Below are 20,088 nucleotides of genomic sequence, written 5' to 3'. Positions count from 1 at the left end.
TCTCTCCATCCTGCACCGCCGCCACAAACACACACCCCAGGGCCCCTTACTTTGCTCGTTTTAGGAAGATGTTTTGGCATGTGTTGGTTAATCTCTGGCGGCAAGCTACAGAATAAGGAACAGTGATACATTCATTTTACCTCAGAAGATAAAGAGGCTCCTCTACGGAGGCTTATGGGCTGCACCTGAGTGGAAAAAGCCAACAAGGAAATCTCTAGGGGCAAACCACGCCCTCAAGGGTCACGTGGTCTGTCATCTGTCCTGTCTGTATACGTATCTCTTTCTCTCATTTGTTTTCCTCCCTCCCTCCCTTCTTTCCTTCTTTCCTCTCTCAACCTCTCTATTTCCTCAAAGTAATTTCTTTGCAACCCGATCTTCCCACGTGGCTCATCCCAGCTCCTGGCCTCTCTCTGTGTTGCTATCCTTTTGGTTCTGCTAAACTGCACTGCTAACTGCATCTCTTTCTCTACATTCCCCGATATATCTCCCAGAGTCAGAAGCTGATGGAGCAAGTTCATCTTTCAAGCCAGACTGTGTCATACAGAGACAGCAGGCTTTCCTTGGATCAGGCGTTCCTCCTTGGTTCCATCAGCTATGACCAATGAAGCTACAAATTCTTGTAGGATTTGGTCGCTTCATTTAAAATGGAGATATGGGAGATCAACATTGCTGGTGAAAGTATTTGAAACTATCAATAGATTAGGTCTATGAGTATCACAGTATCTTTTCCAATGGTTTGTCTCTCATGCAAACCTACTTTTAGAGGGACTTTGGGTAACATTTTTCTAGAAATAAAGATTATTAGTTGACGATACTTACTTGGAATTTGTGGTGATTTTAGCTTTTTGGTTGACATTTCCTTGGCCTAGCAGAGACTTGTTTGGAAAATAGTGTCTCGGCCCTCCATATCTGTGGTTCAGCGTCCGCAGATTCAATCAACAGTGGATCCTGTAGTCCTGTAGTACTTATTGAAAAGAATCCACATATAAGTGGACCCCTGCAGTTCAGCAGAGCAAACCCATTGTTCAAGGGTCTACTGTATTTCCATAGCACTTACCTATTAGGTATTATAAGTAATCTAGAGGTGACTTAAAGCATACAGCAGGGGCTTATCTGGTGACACAGTGGTTAAGAATCTGCCTGCCAATTCAGGGGATACAGGTTCGAGCCCTGGTCCGGGAGGATCCCACATGCTGTGGAGCAGCTAAGCCCGTGCACCACAGCTACTGAAGCTCTCACGCCCTAGAGCCCATGCTCTGCAACAAGAGAAGCCACCACAATGAGAAGCCTGCGCACCACAATGAAGAGTAGCCCCTGCTCACTGCAACTAGAGAAAGCCTGCGCACAGCAACAAAGAACCAACGCAGCCAAAAATAAATAAATCAAATAAATAAATTTTTAAAAAAAGCATACAGGTGGATGTACGTAAGTTATATGCAAATACTACACCATTTTATTTAAGGGACTTGAACATCTGTGGATTTTGGTATCCACAGGAGTTCTGGACAAATCCCCTGTGAATATCGAGGGATGACTGTATAAATTAAGCAATGACAATTTAACTCTAGGGTCAGAGGGTATATGGGAAATCTCTGTACCTCCCCCCTCAATTTTGCTCTGAACCTTAAACTGCTCTAAAAAAATAAAATTAAAAAAAAATTTTTTTTAATCAAACAAAAAAATTCAAGCATAAGAGAAAATTAGTGTCCTGATCGGAGAAATAAGAACAGAATGCCTTTTATTTACAAGATACTTTTCTTAAGTTTGGTCAAAGGAAGGCAGTCAAAAAAGCACTATTCAAAGAATTAAGCAAATCAGGAAGTTGTTTCTAAAGTACTTTTTTAAAGTTCTTTTCACTTTTCAGAAAGTGATTCCAGAAACAGGGATTACTGAAGGAGACGACATGGGAGGGTTGTTGACACTGTGAAGATGTTTAAGCAGGAGGAAGATAAAGGCCCCTAATGAAGAGAATGCCTTCCATTGACTTACACAAATATCCACAACTTCAGTTTGGTAGAAAATAATTAGAGCAGGTGGGGACGTGCTCAGAACATCGCATTCAAAGTGATAACGTAATTAAATATCGCATAAAATAGCAAAACACGAAGTGGAAAACATTTTAATATGTCTCTGCAGTTCTAGGTGGTACAAGGTCCAAAGACGAAACGGCAGATGAAACCCAGTCACGATCAAGTAGTGTCTTAGCCTGTTGGTGAATTTTAGTGCCAAGCACGACAGGCTTGCTCAGGGAAGAGGCACATGAAGGCAGAACAGCCGGGCTTCATGGCTCCTGGAACTTGGGGCATCTGGGTTGATGCTCTGCTGTCACCAGCTTGAGCGTCTTCATTTTTGAATCAAGGGGTCCTGCGTTTTCATTTAGCACTGGGTCCTACAAGTGGCAGAGTCGGTCTCACTGGAATTGGAGGCTCCTTCACAGCATCTTGGGACACAAGAACCATAACCTAAGTGATTCCAGGATAACAAAGGAAGCATGGACTCATCTTCCAACTCTGTCACCTCACTTCTTCTTTAGAGATCTAAAAATGGGACCGTAGTTGCCCTTCTGACTGCTCCGTTCACACAGCCTACAACGGGGCAAGCCTTGAAAATTCCTACAGCACTGACAAAGCCTTCAATTTCATAATTAGAAATAAAAAAAATCATGGAATCAATTAGTAATATGATAACCTAAGCAATGAACATACTAATGTGTGGTTAATCAATGAACAGTGTAAAGGTCTAGTGTCCCATTACTCCCCATTTAAGCAGAAAAAGGGACTTAGAAGGACAGAGAAAAGGGAAAGTGACATGAAGGGGAGGAGGTTACGGTGGGGGGACAGGGACAGCGCACAATGACGTGTCTCCACCGCATTGCAGTTTTTGCCTTTAACTCTTCCTTGCTGCTGTGTTTGAGTACTTGTAATTGACCCTCCAGTCCTGCCAACCCTGCTTGCCTTAATTGATAACGATGTCTTTTAATATGGCAATTTCGTAAGGAGGGAGCTTAATCCCTGCGGGAATGGCTGTTGCGTATCTTCAAAATGGCGAGACTGGCCTCTCCTCCCTTGCGTCCTCAGTCCGTCTTTGTACTAGTGAAGGTCCAGCGCAGGATCTTCCTCAACCCCTCTGTCAACTCAGGGTATGAATTCGGGTCCACAGACTCTGCCTGGAAATGTGTTCTGGTGGGACAACTCTTTTGGTCACAGAGCTTTTCATGGGACGGGACAACATGGACTTCTCTCCTTCAGTGTGACTCCTTTGATTCCACTTAAGAAGAATAGTAGGCCTCTGTCTTCCACCTGATTACAAGGATCTCCATTTCTACCAGAAGAACGTCTGTTGTAGAAACCATTCCAGCAGCTTTACTCTGTGAGAGCCGTTAGTGTAGGAGAGACACCTTGTCTAAGACAAGGCTTGAAGATCTTTCACCTCTACAACCAGGGGAAGGAGGGGCAGGCGATAGTGGACAGTGGATGCTGGCCCATCCCCACGTGGTCACCTGGCTGGGGCCAGGCTGGGCATCCACGCCAGACTTCCCTACAGCCAATGGGTCTGCAGTTCCAAACTTCATCAGATCTAATAGCAGAAAAAGTACATGCCCTCTTCCTCCACTTCTGTCTTCTCTGTTGCCCTATAGCATGATTAAGTGTCTAGCATCTTGCAAAACAAATGAGCAAATGTAGCTCTTTCCTTTCTTCCTTAAAAAGAACACAATCAACCGAGACTGTGGCATAACAACAGTTGACTTGTAGTTGCTTCTTGTGCCTGAAAGCCAAATATACTCCAGCAAACACAGCCTATGCCTGTAATATTATGTACTAATAAGTGCTGTCATGGTTGTATAGATGCTAGTGTATTTGAGTTTCAGCTGTTCCCTGAGATAAACTATCACATCTGAATAGTGATACAACATTAATAGAGGAGCTGTGATGGTTTCATTCTAACTTCAGTGTTCTAGAACTCCCTGGTGACTAGAGTTATAATGGCTCTGTTTTACTAGCCTCCAAGTCATGATGGATAAAATGTGGGCAATTTCTAGTCTAGAGAGTGCTAACTATCCAACTTCAAAGAAAATATCCCTTTGTGGTGATTAGCAATGCCGATGGCTAACCAGCATTATGGGCAAATGAAATTTCATTATCATCTAGAAATTTCATCTTGCTTTTTAATGCAGTTTTTTAACTGTACTGGATCTTTAGCATTGCTGCTAGAAAGGAACAACACTGCTTGATATAACATTTGATTTTTCTCTCCTTTCCTGTCCACCCATAACAAAGCACCAAAATGATCACATGGGAAGTGCTCTACCTCAACCCTGTGTTTTGGGGGCCGTTGGACAGTTTCCCATTATCTTGCTTATGTCGTAGTCTCTAACTCGAATAGTTTTTTAATATACCTCCTTGAAATCCGGAAGTTACCTTTGACTCTTTCCTTACTCTCCTCATCTAATCTGTTGTCAGGTGTTGTTGATTGTGTCCTCACATACGTCGCCTCTTCTCCATACCTGCCATTCTTGCTGCAGTTCAGACCATCCCTGGTCCCCTAACCTATATCAGTAGCTTCCAAACTGCTTTCTCTCCTGCATTGATCTTCTCTGGTCCACAGATTCCCCCCTCCCTTCTGAGTCCCACTATGTCACTCCTAGCTGGTCACTGCTTGCTCGCAAGGTCTCAGGAGCTCTCCATTGCCCGCGGACAGAGCCCAGATTCCACCATAGCCAGTTGTCGACAGTGCCCTGTGATCCAGCTCCAGCCACCATGCTGCCTTCACTGGCCTGGTCCCCCGGTGACACGGCTGTTCTTTTTCTATGCCTTGCCTCCACAGCCTCCGTCCAGTGCTTTCGTTCAAGCTGTTTCCTCTTCCTGGAGTGCTTCCCCCTAATCTTTACAGATCCCACCCTGCCCATCCTTAAAGCTCCATAGCTTCTTCAGGAAGCCTTCCCTTATCCCTCCAACAGGAATGCATTTCTCCTTCCTCTTCACGCCCATCGCCATTTATTTGTTTCTCCTAACACTCCTTACTTTCTGTATTATTTTTATATATTTTCTAGTAGCCCATAAACTACCTGAAGGCAGGGTCTAAGAGTCATCCCTGTTCCATCCAGAGAGCTTTGTATGGAGCCTTAAACAAATACGGTACTTGTCAATGAATATTTGCTAAATCAATAACTCCATTTCCAGTCTAATCAACGAATGGCTTTGGAGTTGATTATTAAGTGAAACTATGTTTTAAGTTAAAAGAAAGTTATTATGGGCATCACACTGATGGAGAAAAAAGGTATCAATAAGGAGAGAGGAAGGCTAAAATGAACCCTATGGTGTTGGGTCAGGATCAGAGTAGTAGCATAAACTACTCTCAATGTACACAGAGAGATACAGAAATATACATATATGTATATAAATGGGTTAATATGCATACATATATTACCTAGCTCTATCTGCTGAGAAACAAGAAGCTCACTCAGCACCCATATCTTGTTTCTAAACACCATTCTCCAATAAAAGGAACCAAGCCTCCTTGCAGAAGCAGTTGTTTTTCAGGCCTCAGGCAGGGGAAATACAAAATGAACCTGGAACATCTTAACAGTGCCAGCAAATAAGGAAACACTCCCCTCAAAAGACAAGGGCTTGTCAAAAGAACACAGGAGTCGATGTAAATGTGTTCCTAGTGACCAAAGCTGGTACAGCTTGGGCAAAAAACTAAAGACAGTACTGAATTTTAACCCGTAGAATAAAATAAATATCCAGGAGTCCATACTGATTAAAAAACAAAAAACAAAAAACATGGGAGAAGTGACAGCTCTTCCTTAAGTAGAATTCCAGATAATAAATGTGGAAGGAAATTGGGAAACAGAATCACCCTTAGGCAAACACCACAGTAACGATTATTTCAGGCAGGAACCACAGATGGATGCTAAAATTAGTGGGTAACATTTGAGGAGAAACAGGATTCGTATAGTGTCAGCATATCCCCCTCAAGATACTTTGTTACTACACAGGGAAAGATAGTGAAACTTTACAGTGGAAAAACAAGCAGGCACTGTTCTAACCAAGTGATCAAGGCAAATACCACCAGTGATAAGCCATGATGACATCATAATGACCCCCTTGATACGATGCACTGAGAAGAACACAATGTCATTTTTGTAGTATGCTTGCTAAAAAGGCATAAGTTCATTTGAGTCATGACAATACATTAGGCAAACCCGAACTGAGGGACCTTCCACAGAATAACTGTTCAGTACTCTTCAAAAGTGTCAAGGCCAAGAAAGACATGGGAAGATGGAGGAATTGTTACAAACTGGAAAAGACTAAGGAGAGATAACAACTGGATGCAATGTGGGATCATCTTGGATAGGATCCTGCAACGGCAAAAGGATATTAGTGTAAGAAATGGTGAAATTCTAATAAGGTCTGTAGTTTAATTAGCAATATGGTATGGATGTTAATTTCCTGTTCCTGATCATTCTGCTATGGTTAAGTAAGACATGAACATTAAGGAGAGCAACGTAAAGGATACGAAGGGCTTTGTACTATTTTTGCAACTTTTCTGTAGGTCAAAAAATAGTTCAAAATTAAAAAAAAAACTTTTTAAAGGAAGGCTATTAGTGATTGATATTGTAAACATTTCTTTAATCCAGAGAGGATCCAAACTACCTTTAAAGGAAGTTCAGCAGTCAAACATCCTTTGTATTCTTTCTAGTCATCATTCTTTTCCATGTCTTACATCTCTTGTTTCCACTTGTTTCTAGATATGTGGGTCTAACAGCCTGTGCACAAAAGCTCTTTCCTTCTGGTCAGAAACTACAGAACATATGCCATCCCTGTATGTGGATGTTTGGGTTTCCCAGCTGACCGGGGCTCTGTCTGAAATCTCTTCTGACAATGTGATGCAAACAGCAGCATTTTCTCCTTTGCCTGGACCTTCCCATCACCCTGGGAAGTTCTTTAGCAAGAGCAGAGGCTGCCGTCTTTGTTCCTGTGCTTTTCTCCATCCTCCTGTGTCTTCTTGCATCGGGACTTGGTGGAGTGCTCAAGATGGCGCCAGTCCTAAGATGACTGGACTGGTACAATATTCACCTCCTTTGCCCTCTGTGCCTTCTCCTTTTCCAGTGAACCAGTCGACATACTTTTTTTTCAAAACGTTTTATTTTGGAAATGTTCAAACATACAGAAAAATAGAGAGACTATAATAAACCCTTTGTGAACTTGTTCGTCACCAGACAGGTACCATTTCCAAGGGTCATCAATGGTCTGTATTCCGCATGCTGAGGATGAAGGTGACAGCACTGGCCCCAGTTCTTACACTTCATTCATACTTATTTTTATACTCATAGTTTAGGGACAATGCCTTGTTTCTTGGCCACTTTATCTTATCAGTAGGAGCAACTGCTCCAGTGAGGGTTCCCCGAAGTCCACTCTCCCACCCCTTTGCACAATGCAGATTGAGGTCATTTCTGTGGTGCCTAATGAAAGAGGGACCTCTTTAAACGTTTGCTTAGGGGCCCAAATTTAATTTATGCTTTTACTCTAATCTTAAAGACATTTTTTGCTCTAAAGTCTGATCCTTCTAACAGAAGCTGAAATCGTGTTTTGCTGATTGTGTGACTAAACCCTGAAGGAAAAAGGGTAATGAAAGGTCACCAAATCAGAGTTCTTCCAGTTGCTAATCTGGGTTTTTCCATCATCAGTAATTCAGGTTTAGGAATCCCAGGTTTTATTCCTAACAAAGCATTCCAGCAATTTTTGGTCATCGGAAAGTGATGATCTAAATGGATACTGAAATGAGATGAATAAGATGCTCATTTCCTGAGGGTAAGAGAGATTTTCACATCTGTATCCAAGTAGGATACCAAAGCGTGAAAGCCACACCTCTTTGAGAGAAGTAGTATTTGGGAGTGAAACCTGCCAGATGATGAAAGTATACTTTGCGATAACTGACTTCAGTGATTTTCATAGTCATCTAAAAATTTTACAATAGGGTATGATTTTTATTTCGTGGTGGTGAGAAGGAATGCCATTTCTTGGTTCAGGATAACAGAATTCAAGATGCTTACATGGAGAGAAAATTGTATGTGTTACAAATTAGAAAAAAAAGTGAAAACATTTTGATGTAAATAACATAAAAGTAGAGATCTCAGAGATGGATCTTTATGTATTTTAAGTTAAAATAGCCTCTTTATGTGCACACAAAGAAGTAATCAAAAGAAGAGGAATATCTGTCCACCTGTGACTGTTGCGTCTACTTTGATCATCTAGACTTGCTATTAACAGCATGTTCTCTTTTACCCTACTTCTCCATCTTTGCAGTAGAATTTCTTTCTGAGATTTTAGTATAATTCCGCTGCTATCTCTGGATGAGAGTGACATTATGGGAGCCCAGAGATTTTGTGAGTTTCTGTGTCTGGAGAGAGATAAAGAGAGTAAGTTGAAGTCGTCTGGGGTCGGTATCACGTTTTTTTGATTCCATGGTGATATTCAAACACTAAGAAGAAAAAATAAATTAAAATGTAATGTTTCTGCTGAGTGGGGATGGGAGAGAGTTCATGTCTTGTTGAGAAACAGATCTAGCATTCCTAGAGACATTAGATTCTGGAAATATAGCAAGGTGGTGTCTCAAGACAGGGTTATAAGCGAGTCTCCTAAATATATTGGTCTATCATCTTTCGCAGGGCTCTTCTTTCCTAATAAAGGGAGGTAGTAATCAACTACCATGCCAAACTAAGCAGCTGACCTATAACCAACAACAGGGTCAGTAACTTAGGACCCTATGAGTTTCAAAAAAATTACCTACGTTTTAATAAACTAGGGAAGCATCTAAATAGTTTTAGAAAGCTTTTCATCATAAATGTTTCAAATCTTTAAAAATTATTTTGGCACTCAAAAGATGTAGCCTCAGTGTGCGTGTGTGTATCTTAAATGAAATACTTCATTCCCCGAAGTACAGGATAAGCAAGGCACTTACTATAATTTTCAGAAGGGTTTTACCATAGTGCACCCACCGGTATTTCCAGGCCTGAGATGATGAGGCAATTCCGTGAATGTTAAGTCAGGAAACCACGGAGAACACAAATGAACCAAATACACCATTCCTTGCTTATGTAAACAGTAGTACTTGACCTGACGTCAGCAGTTATGGACCCTGAAAGCTACTGTCCTCGTGAGTTGCCATGACTGTTCCCAGACAGGCAGAGGTACGGGAGTGCGTGCCTCCCTGCAGGCGGGGCCGTGCAGCCACGCTGCTGGCCCGGTGGAGCTTCACTGCCCGGTTCCCCACCACCCGGTGCCTGGGGTGTGGGAGCCGGAGTTTTTTCTACAGCAGGTGCAGCGAGTAACAAAAAGGCAAGTCAGGGGTGCAAGGCCAGGTCCTCTGTTGTTCTGGGGACTCAGTGTATGCTGGTCTGGAGGCTCCACAAACATGCTTGCAGACTGACTACTTTTCAGCGTGTTAATTACCTTTCTGGAACCCTATCGTGGGCAGACCTCACACGGGCCGCAGACCGCCTTCGCACTCCAGCGCCATCCGCCTTGAAGGGAGAGCTTTATCCTTACGCCCACTGGATCGGGGGCTGCTGCAGTCTAATGCTGACAGCAGCTCTGCTCCATCTTGGCTGTATCCCTTGTGCCAGGAACCTCGGGGAAGAGACAGGGATTTGGCAAAACTCCTGGCAAATGGACGGCGCCCCAGTGAGCGCCGTGCGTAGCGTTTCTTAGCGTTGCCAGACATCCACCGCTGCCTTCTCCCGCTACCTCGGGAAACAAGGGCCATTGCGGGGCAGATTTTAAAGTGAAAAACAGAGAAAAGTAAAAGAAACCGAAGCCCAGAACTTAAAAATAGAGGGTTTCCCAAAACTTTTGCTTCTTGAGTGAGAAATAAATTTAAATCTTGTGTGTGATTCCCCTGATCTTTCCGACTTAGCTGAGGCAGAAAACCAATCCATTGCCTTATCGACTGGGATCGCTAGCCTGAGGTTAGGGACCCACCGTCGTCTCTGAAGCAGGCCTGCCTTCTCTCTGCTGCTATATTACCCCTCTTATCATTTTTGCGCTCGTGCTCTCTATTGCCTTTGATATGGTAATGCTCTTGCACAAGAAAAGCCTTTTTTTCCCCCTTAATATGAGTGCTTAAGGAATTAAAGGTGAGTGAGAGGTGGAGGGTGTTAAGAAGGATAGCAGTTTCTCATTAAAACATAAATAAGTATACCCCGTGGAATAGAAAAAGAAGAAAGGAAGATAAAGGGAACCCAAGTGGGAGGACAGGCAGGTGTCTCTCGGCGGAGGCAGGAGCCGGGGTTCCTCACAGGCTGGCTCACGGCCCTTTAACGTTGCGTACGTGCTCCTCCGGCCCCTCATTGATTTCCCTCTGCCCTCCAAAGACCTGGCTGCAGTTAAGCCTTGTGTCCTCCACGTGATGCTGAGCCGAATCAGATTTTCCTTTTAGTTGTTCGATCAAATTTTCCTTCCTAGAGCTTCGAAGGCACACTTGGGACCATCTAGTAATTGCCTCCCCGCACTGAACTGCTGATACCTTTATTGGATTGGCATAGGGTTTCAGAGGACTGTGTTTAACATGCAGTGAGCCGCAGCAATGCAAACAGCCCCAGTGTTTAAACAAGCATCCATTAGGCCAGGAAACAAGGCGGTGCCAGCCCATTCGGTGCTCTGTAGTGTTGGCAGCTTGAGGTGCGCAGGGCAGCCGGGCCGCTGGAGCGGGAGAGGGCAGGCGGGGAGGGGAGGCGGAGGAATTGCAGTGTCAGAAAAGGAGCAGATTCTCTGCGGAAGAGGGGGGTGCGGGGTCGGAGGGGGGGAGGGAAATGTGGCTGGGGACATGTGCAAAGCTCATTAATACCTCATTATGTTAGAACTGCAATCTCCCCGCAGACAGGCGTTAACATTTGCGGTGCCAGAGGAAGAGCTGTGGGAAAGCAGCACTGACGGCCCCCCCCCCTTTTTTTTGCAAGCCCCAGCAAGCTCCACACACTTGCTTTGCACCGAGGGAGTGGTGGTGTTGAATTTGTGAGGGAAGGCTGCGAGCAAACCCCTAAGGAGCGATAGGGACCAATGCAGTACAGTGAACTGAGACGGAAAACTGTAGAGTTTGTAAATAACGAAATGACCAGCTTTCCAAGGTGCCGGCAAGTGATGCAGAGGGAGGAGCGTTGACCGGAAGCCAGGAAAGGCAGACAGTGGGTCTGAAGCATGAGCCATCCTGGAGCCTGGGTGTGTGCAGTGGTAGATAGACATGCTCCAGATTCAGACTCAGGCGTCCCAGAGAGTGTGGCACTTGTCCCCTGAGTTTGCCCAGGGCTCCCCGGGACCAACCAAGCTAGCATAAGGCAGAGAGGAGACAAATGAGGACTAACGAGAAGAAAAGAGGGCAGGGGGATTCAGCCTGTGGGATGTGGGAGGCTGTATTCTCAGCTGCTGCCACCTGCCCTTATTAGTGTGGGTGGAGCAAAGGGAAGGTGATAAAGCAGATAGAAGGTTCTGTGTGTGCGTGTGGGGGGCGGGGGGCGGTGCGGGAAGAGGAGGTTTTGCTTTCTTCAGATCCGACCTGGCTGGGCCCAAACCCTTCCAGGCTTCACCCCAGGAATTAAATCCCCGTGTGCCGTAGCTCTGTAGCTCTGGCTGGAGCTGGACCCAGCACCTCACTCACTCACCCCCGGCAGTAACCCCAGGGGCTCCAGCACTGAGACAGCGGCCTCATGGGAGGAAAAGTTGGAGCCATGTTCTGTAGAAACTACAACTTTCCTGCAGATACTTAATCCTGCGCTGTTAAAGGATCAGGTGTTTCTCTCTGCCCTGAACCCTTATGTGTCCTCTATCCAGAAGTGAAAGGTGGGTGGTAGCCACTCTAGCAAAGAGTTACACAACAGAATGGACCAAAACACAATGGTGTGTGGATTTTGTAGCATGAAGGCCCCTTAAGGTAATTCATGTTCCAGCCCTTTGAGAATATCCCATTTCTGCCTTTTCGTTTTGTTTGTTTTGTTCTTATTTCTACCTTAGAATTTTCTTTCTGTGAACGTCCAGCATTCGGGTTCTGTTTCTAGCATAAGTGGACACGGACACACCCAGAGGTCCACAGGGACCTCGCCCATGGACATTCAGCCCACGTTCTGGAAGCAGTGGGCAGATGAAGGAGGACATAGCCTTGATGGATGTCCTGTGAAGTGACAGGGCCGTCTTTCAAGTATGGTTTGTGAAGACCTTTATGGTCACACTTCGTTCTGACTTAACACAATATTCCATAAAAATATGGATTATCCATTAACTTACAGGAAGGCAAAAGAGTTAATGTCATACTGAAAGCCATTTGTATTCCTTTTGGAAAAAAGAAAAAACAAAACTAGAGTCCCGTTGGCCAGTAGCTTGTTATGTACAATGGTGCCTGTAATGAACGTCTAAAGATAAATGTATTTGATCATCACAACCAGGTTTACTTAGGTTAGAAATACAGTTATGGCTACAAATACTTCTGAGGAACATTAAACAAGGCTTTTTACAGTGTGGCCTCTATAGTAAAAGTAGTCAAATCCAAGCTCTGTGTATTAAAATCTATTATTCTTTCGACTAGGCAGCTTTGACAAATCAAGCAAGAGTCATAAGAACAGAGCTAGGAAATAGTTCAATTGCTATACTTTCATAGCCATATATAAGAAAAAATATGCCTTATGCTGTTTACATGTTGACTTTCCCAAGCTTGATTCCATTAAAAAATAAAGCAGGACAAAAAATGAAGAATTGTTACAAACAGTAGACTATTTCTAGACTTAACTTCTGTATGTAACCACGGCAGGTCCCTATTGTGGGATGTATGACATCCCACAAGATCTTGCCTGTTTTAGACTCACAAACTTAGAGAATGAACCTATGGTTACCTTGGGGGGGGGGGGGGAGGGGGGAGGGATAGACTGGGAGTTTGGGATTGACACGTACACACGGCTATATTTGAAATAAAATGCCTTTCCATGAAAAAAATAAATTTAAAAAAAGGTAGAATAAGTATTAAACACTTAAAAAAATTTGCCTGTTTTTCCTGGGCTGCTCTGTCCCTCGATCCTTTTCAGTGGCCTGAGCAGGACCCTCACGGATTTGTGTTCTTCACCCTGTCATTTCCCAGCATCTAAACTTTTCCATCTTCGATTCTTCTGCTTTCCTTTCTAGGAGAGAGAATGGAAGTTAAGTTTCTTCCAAACTTTCTACCTAACCAAAAAATCATGACATCCAAATTGCCCATTTGAGGCGAGAAGGAGAGTCATGCAGCAGAATAACAGTTCAGAGTAAAATGGGACTTCCATTTCCATTAAAAAGAAAAAGTGAATTCCTAGCTCCTTTCAGGCTTCTGCCATGAATCAAAACTTAAAGTGAAATATCAGAAAATCAAGGATGAGATGGAACCTAAAGAGATGTTTCCTTCCCTTTTCATCCCCCTTCCTCAATGGAGACCATATCTACATCATCCCAGATGGCTGTTCTATTTTTAAAGATCTCCAGAAAAGGAGATTCTACCACCTCCTCAGCAACCCATTCCAGCAGCTCCTGTTCCTCTCAGCCAGAATACTTGTTTTCTGAGAGCCCTCGGAGGAAGAAGAGATACGCTGTCCCAGGTTTAGGGACTTGGGCTAGTCCTCTCTAGGATTTTACCCCTCAGTGGACACTCCGAGGCATGGGTAATGTCTTTCTTCAGTAACAAAGGTTGTTTTTCTCTAATCTTTAGCTTTATATTAGTGAGCTTCTTGGGGGCCCATGGAAAATCCTCTAGAGGGCCTGCTGTTTACACAGCCCTGTCCTAGATAAGAGGACGACGGGTAGCAAGGAAGTGTATTCATTTCAGTCTAAGAGGAGAACAAGGTCACGCACAGCCGCAGAGCTGACCATCTGTACTGGACAGACTTGTTCATGCACTCACTCACTCACTCATTCATTCTTTCATTTGGGAAATACCTACTGACCTCAAGCATGGGCCAGTCCCTGTGCTAGACACTGGGCACCGACACATCAGTCAACAACGTGGACTAGGTCCTTAGCACCAGTGAGCTACACTTGGATGGGGGAAGAATACCAAGTCAAAAGTAAGAAGCATAATGGTTATAAATTGTGATAAGGGGCGTGAGGGAAATAAAACAGCGATGTGCTCAAGCATGGGCGGGGTGAGGCTAACTGAGACAGCATGGCCAGGAAGTTGATACTTGCGCTGAAACCTGAAGGATGACCAGGAGGTAGGAGGGGCAGGTTCAAGGCAGAGGGGAAGCAGGCGCAGAGGCAGGAGGAGAGGCCCGGGTGGCCAGAGCGCGGTGGAGGAGGGAGCCTGGCCTGACAGGGGCTTGGAGACACCATGTCACCCAGCGATTCCAGGCCATGAGGGTGACTTTAAGAGAATGGGAATCTATAGAAGGACCTTAGGCAGCAAGACATGCTCGGATGAATGGTTTTAAGCGATTCCTCTGGTTGCTCGTGGAGAACAGATTGGAGAGACCGTAGGATGAGAAGCAATGTTAACCGGTTAGGTGGAGAGCACAAGAGGCCCGGGGAGAGGCGAGGGTGGGGTGAAGGCTGTTGGGGGCGGGGGAGACTCAGACAAGGAGGTAGATGGGCGGAGGGTGTGCTGAAAACACAGACGCTGCATCCAGGCATAGGTTTGCTCCATTTTAAGGCAACAGAATACATAGAAATCAAAAGTTTTAAAGAAGTAATTATCCCCTTTATGAAATGATTCACCACAAGGATCTATTACATGAAGTAAGGGAAGGAACGTGTGTATGTGTCTTTGACTATAACTTTTAATAAGAGATATAAAATCTTAATAGACAGATCATGGAATGCGAAGGAATCGTAGAGGTCATTTTCCCCTACCTCCACCCAATAAAGAATCCCTTTTACAAATCCCCGGTAGATGAACGTGCAGCTTGGTATGAAAACTCAAGGGACAGGAAGCTCAATAGCCTCACAGTGAAGCCCTTTGTATTTTCAAAAGTTCCTCCTTATAGAGAGGCTGGAAAATTTCTCCCCATAATTTCCAACCCTTGATCTTAGTTCCATATTCTGGAGCTACATTAGATTAAATCGAATCCATTTCCTACATAGCAATGGTCAGCTATTTAAAGACGAGCTCTGGCATTCCTACTCCCCAGTTCTTCTCTTTCTCCAGCAAAATATACTTGGCTTCTTCATCTGTTTCTCACGTGATATGGTTTCTGGGGTCTTCGGTGCCCTGGTTATACCCTCTTGCTGCCTGATGAGAATGAAGACATAGAATGAAGCCCAGCCTTCCAGCTACCATGAGTATAGAACACACACAGTCCCCCTGGATCTGGAGAATGTACATTCATTACTGTAACCTGGAATTACAAAAGCACATGGCTTTGAACTTTGAGGAAATCAGGGCTGCTTATAAAACAGGTTCCACCCAACCTGATCTGTTACTGCTAACCAGTAGGAGAGCTGTTGTTACACTTTTTTTTTTGCTTTGTAAGCGGTAGAGTTTTATACAAATATAAAGTTATGCACCTTTAAAGCTATCATGCCAATAAGATACATTGAATTAGACAAAACGTCTTCAAACATTTTTTAACAGTGTAAAAATACAATCACGAAATAATCTGCCGATTAAAACAAAATTTACAGTACCTACAACAGAATTTACAGATGCCTACAATAGTTTGCAGATTGTTACATATATTGTTTTAAGAAATACCATTAATACAAATACATGATTTACAATATCCCCATTATAGCAAGAAAAAAAATAGATTGGCAAAATAAAACGTCTTTTAGGCATTTACAATGCCAAGTATTGAAACGATTATTCTCACTATGACATAAGAATAATACTCTTTTAGTGGTAAAAGATAGACTTTATTAGGCCAAGTACCACTGAAGAGCTTCTGGAAGGTTCCAAAGTAAAATCTGGCTATCTTTCCCCCAAAATAAATAGAACAGCAGCAATGCCTACGTACCCCATGAACATAAACTATGAAAATTCCTTTTATATTAACTGGGCCTTAAGTACGTGACTCATTACAAATAAAAATAAACAAAATTTTAGAAACTAGTTAACACCAATAGCCCAAATTTGGTTTTTACCTGCCTGTAAATGCCTAGGATAAGAAGTTTCATCATGAAGTATATATTAAATGTAAAATTAACAATTATTTCTAAGTCTATATATAAGCCAAAGTGCTCACTCTTACCATGGAAGCAAAACCTAAAATAATCTACAGAAATAGTATGTAAACACAGAGAGTTTTGAGATGGACTAGGAACATCCTTCTTGTTCTGTGGATCAAAATGCAAAAGTCTCCATTCCATATGGGCATGAACACAAACACTTGTGTTAATTTAACACACGGATCTTACACGACTATGTGCATACACATATGTACACCATGAACCAAATGTTAACAATGTTTCTAGCTACACCACACCTTCAAGCCCCATATGCTAGAAAGTAAAAACTTAATATGAAAACTAGTTTTCCTTTTTTTTTTAAAGTAAACTTTAAAATGGAAAACCAAACCCAACACTCCTCTTTGCAATAGGTACTGAGTTCTAAAGGTTCAGAGTCAAGACCCCCTTCAGTTGTTCCCAATGGAAAGAACACGCAGGCTCCCTCACTGTCTTCAGGAGGTCTGATCGTCTCCAGTGGTTTGTCTTCAAAACTGCTTTCTGAGGTACGATGTAGCCATGCTGGTTAAATTCTTCCTGCTGCCCACTTTGCACCTGATGTAGCCATACAGGTTGGCCCCTTGCAGCACCACACCCATGATAACCACCGCTAGTCACTTCACTCTGAAGGAGAAGAGGGCACTAAAGGCAAATATTACCCACAGCACCAGACAGGCGATGAGTCCTAACCAGGAGATTCTTGATTCAGCCTCTGAAACAGTTTTACTGTCTTGAGGAAAGGCCTTCCTGGACTCAGACACCCAATGGCTTTTTCCATCTTCATCAGTGTGATTCCACCAGTGCAGGCCAACCATTAGTCTACCTGTGACATTCTTGACTGCCCAGAAGTCACATGACAACAACCAGATAACTGTCACCATACAGGCAATAAAGCTGGTGCTGAACCATTCACAGGGAACATAGACTATAATTGCACTGACTCGAAAGAATAAATGGAGAAATGATGCCACTGGGTGACTGATTTTGGATTTTTCTGGTCTACTAGTTGTCTCCTCTTCTGCATCAAACAGTGAAACATCTTCAATGTCATCATTACTGTCCTGCTGCAACATGGCGGCCCGCGCCAGCCTGTTGTTACACTTTTGGAGGATCACGAACCACACTGAGAATCTGATGAAAGCTTTAGATCCTCTCTCCGGAAAAAAGGGGCATATAACCACAAAATTCTGCATACAATTCTTGGAGATTCTTAGAGATCCTAAAATCCATTTTTATGTAGACCTCAAGTTAAAAAATCAGCAGTATTGGGCTTCCCTGGTGGCGCAGTGGTTGAGAGTCCGCCTGCCGATGCAGGGGACGCCGGTTCGTGCCCCGGTCCGGGAAGATCCCACATGCCGCGGAGCGGCTGGGCCCGTGAGCCATGGCCGCTGAGCCTGCGCCTCTGGAGCCTGTGCTCCGTGGCGGGAGAGGCCACAGCAGTGAGAGGCCCGCGTACGGCAAAAAAAAAAAAAAAATCAGCAGTATTCATGTTGTGGAACCCTGGATCCATCATCGAAAACTGTATATTTGCATTATCTTTATACTTGATAACAATATTGAACAGGGGGGTGAGGAACACCCACTTGGAAATCCCTACAGGTCACTACGGAACCATTAATGGAAGAGGAGAGTTACAGGAAGTCACGTGGCATTGTTGGATACGTTGCTTGTGTTACCTCATTTAGTGTATACAGTCGTCTTCTGAACTACAGAATATTAGCCCTGTCTATGAGGAAAGTGAAATTGAAGTGAAGGATATTAGTAAAGAAACATAGAATTACAGAGATCCAGGTGAAGGCAGTGCCAGTATAGTGTGAGTTTTTACAGCTCCAGAGATGAACCATGGTGGATGAGCAAGTTTGGTTTCCTGGGAAATGCATCCTTGTGTTGGTGCCTTTGTAGAGATGTCCCTGGAGGGTGGTCGTCAATGTGATTGGCCATTCCCGTGGCCTACATGGGCGGCATGCCATGCTCTTTAGGATCAGACTGGGGTTGGGTTAGTGGCCAGTATGTATCTCTACCTGAGCAACTCAGACAGCTGCAGAACTGTTCTGAGAACATCTGAAAGAACTGCAGCCCTTACAGGAAATCCCCTTTCAGATAGTACTTCCTTATGTGCCAGCCGCCCACTGCATAGAAAGAGCAGTTCTGAAGATGCCTCCCCTCCTTCCCTATTTCATTTGAGAGCCACACTCATTTCAGAATAGTTTGGAAATAAGAAACACATTCCATTCACAAGCGCAGAGGCATGTAACTAACGGAAAGCATAGGCTTTGGAATTCAAGTCTCAACTCCCTCACATGAGCTGTGTGACCCTGGGCGGTCTGTTTCATCTCTGGGAGCCCTAGTTTCCTCATTTGTATAAATGATGTTTATTACCTTGCAGGGTCGATGTGGGAATTGAGAGAAAAGATTTGGGATTTGGCTGGCATAGAATGGATACACGATGAATGTTTGCTACTTGCTGGTGACTTGGAGGAGGGCTTAAATTGTTGGGGCCCGTCTGGGTAACAGATTTGGTTCAGCAATACCATCAGGCTTACCCTGGTTTGGACCTGGATCCCTGAGCCATTCCAGAGGAATTCCTGTCCCTGTACCCACCCCTCATCACTGTCAAAATTTTGCTTAAGATAAAGAGGAAGTGTTCACCATAGACCCATCCTCCACGTGAGGTGTCATGTCACAGGGGCGTTTAGAGGACACCCCAATACTACTTAGTCCCCAGCCTCCCAAGGATACCGGATGTCGTGGTACCTTGGGTGTGCACACGCACACGTGCGTGCACGCACACACATACACATCTCTGAGATGAAGCAGTATGTGAATTTTCGCAGTTAGCAGACCTCCGTGGTAGTTCACGTGGACATTTCTGAGCACATCCTTGGTTCCACAGTAGTAAAAGCAGAACTAAATACTGGGTAGGGCTAGTACTGCTTATGGAAGTTCTCTGAGACGCTATCTAAAAGTCAAGTTTAAATATAGAGATGGGGCTAGCTAACCTCATCATTCTGTGAGTCATTAGATGTGAACTAGACTTGGTCATCTCCCTTTGCTAATAAGGAAACCGGCTTAATTAACTGAAGGAAATTAACTTGACTCATTTTGCAGCATGAATCTGTTTCCCAAGAGGGGCTGAATTCTTCCCTTCCTGTGAGCTGATGCTCATTCGGCAGTCCATTCAAGAGGCTGTGTCGGCGCGCTGTTGCTGCCAGCTGACAGATGTAGCATTTTCCTGATCAAGCTCCCAAGCCTTTCTCCTTGCCCCTTGAACAACCGAGCACAGAGTAATAACCTACTTAGAATGATTTTGCAACATGGGAGCCATTTGCTTGTCTTTGTACTGTGGGAGTCAAATGCCTATTCTCAGTAAATATAAGCCTCCCAATTGACTTAAGGTAATTGAATGATTTTAGATTTATTGTGTATATACTTTTCTCCATAGCCTCTGATTCTAAGCAGGCATAAAATCACATCAGGAAAACCTGAGTTTGGATATTTGAGTTGTTTCATCTGAGTTAAAACCAAAATATGTAGAAATTGGGTTATCAATTCCAAACTTGGATTACTTTGTGAAACCTCACGTTTCCAGTGGAGCTGAAGGTAATGTCTTTCTTCGGATGTGACTCTGGGGCAATTCTGCAAAGGACAAGGAGAGAAAGATGTTGTTCACTCTATTCCGGGTTGTTTCGTTTTCCTTTTTAACTGATTTTTACACAGTATATGATTTTATTTCCCAATTTGTTTTGAATTCCTCTCGTCTAGCCCTAGGTGTCTGTTGTGGTTGGGCCTGGTACAGTTTGCTTAGGCGTTTTGCTGTGTTCTTTCCTCACCCTTCGTTTAAAGGAGGTCTAAACTCACAGAGTAGCTATATTTCTAGAGAGACCTGCCACCTTTACAGGCATTACTGTGGTCATTTTCTTTT

The 20,088-nt window shown here is 43.9% G+C and overlaps 1 protein-coding gene and 1 pseudogene across 1 annotated transcript in view; one reads left to right on the top strand and one right to left on the bottom strand.

Annotated features, from left to right (window-relative positions):
- Window positions 1-20,088, top strand: part of MAML3 (mastermind like transcriptional coactivator 3) — a 427,361-nt gene that overhangs the window by 197,891 nt on the left and 209,382 nt on the right. The gene's annotated exons all lie outside the window — the stretch shown is intronic.
- On the bottom strand, window positions 15,533-17,423 carry LOC132425309 (Golgi apparatus membrane protein TVP23 homolog B pseudogene; annotated as a pseudogene).

Source organism: Delphinus delphis, chromosome 5 (assembly GCF_949987515.2).
Source record: "Delphinus delphis chromosome 5, mDelDel1.2, whole genome shotgun sequence".
Taxonomy (NCBI): Eukaryota; Metazoa; Chordata; class Mammalia; order Artiodactyla; family Delphinidae; genus Delphinus; species Delphinus delphis.
The sequence above is the reverse complement of the archived record's forward strand: the minus strand, read 5'-3'. Positions and strand labels throughout refer to the sequence as shown.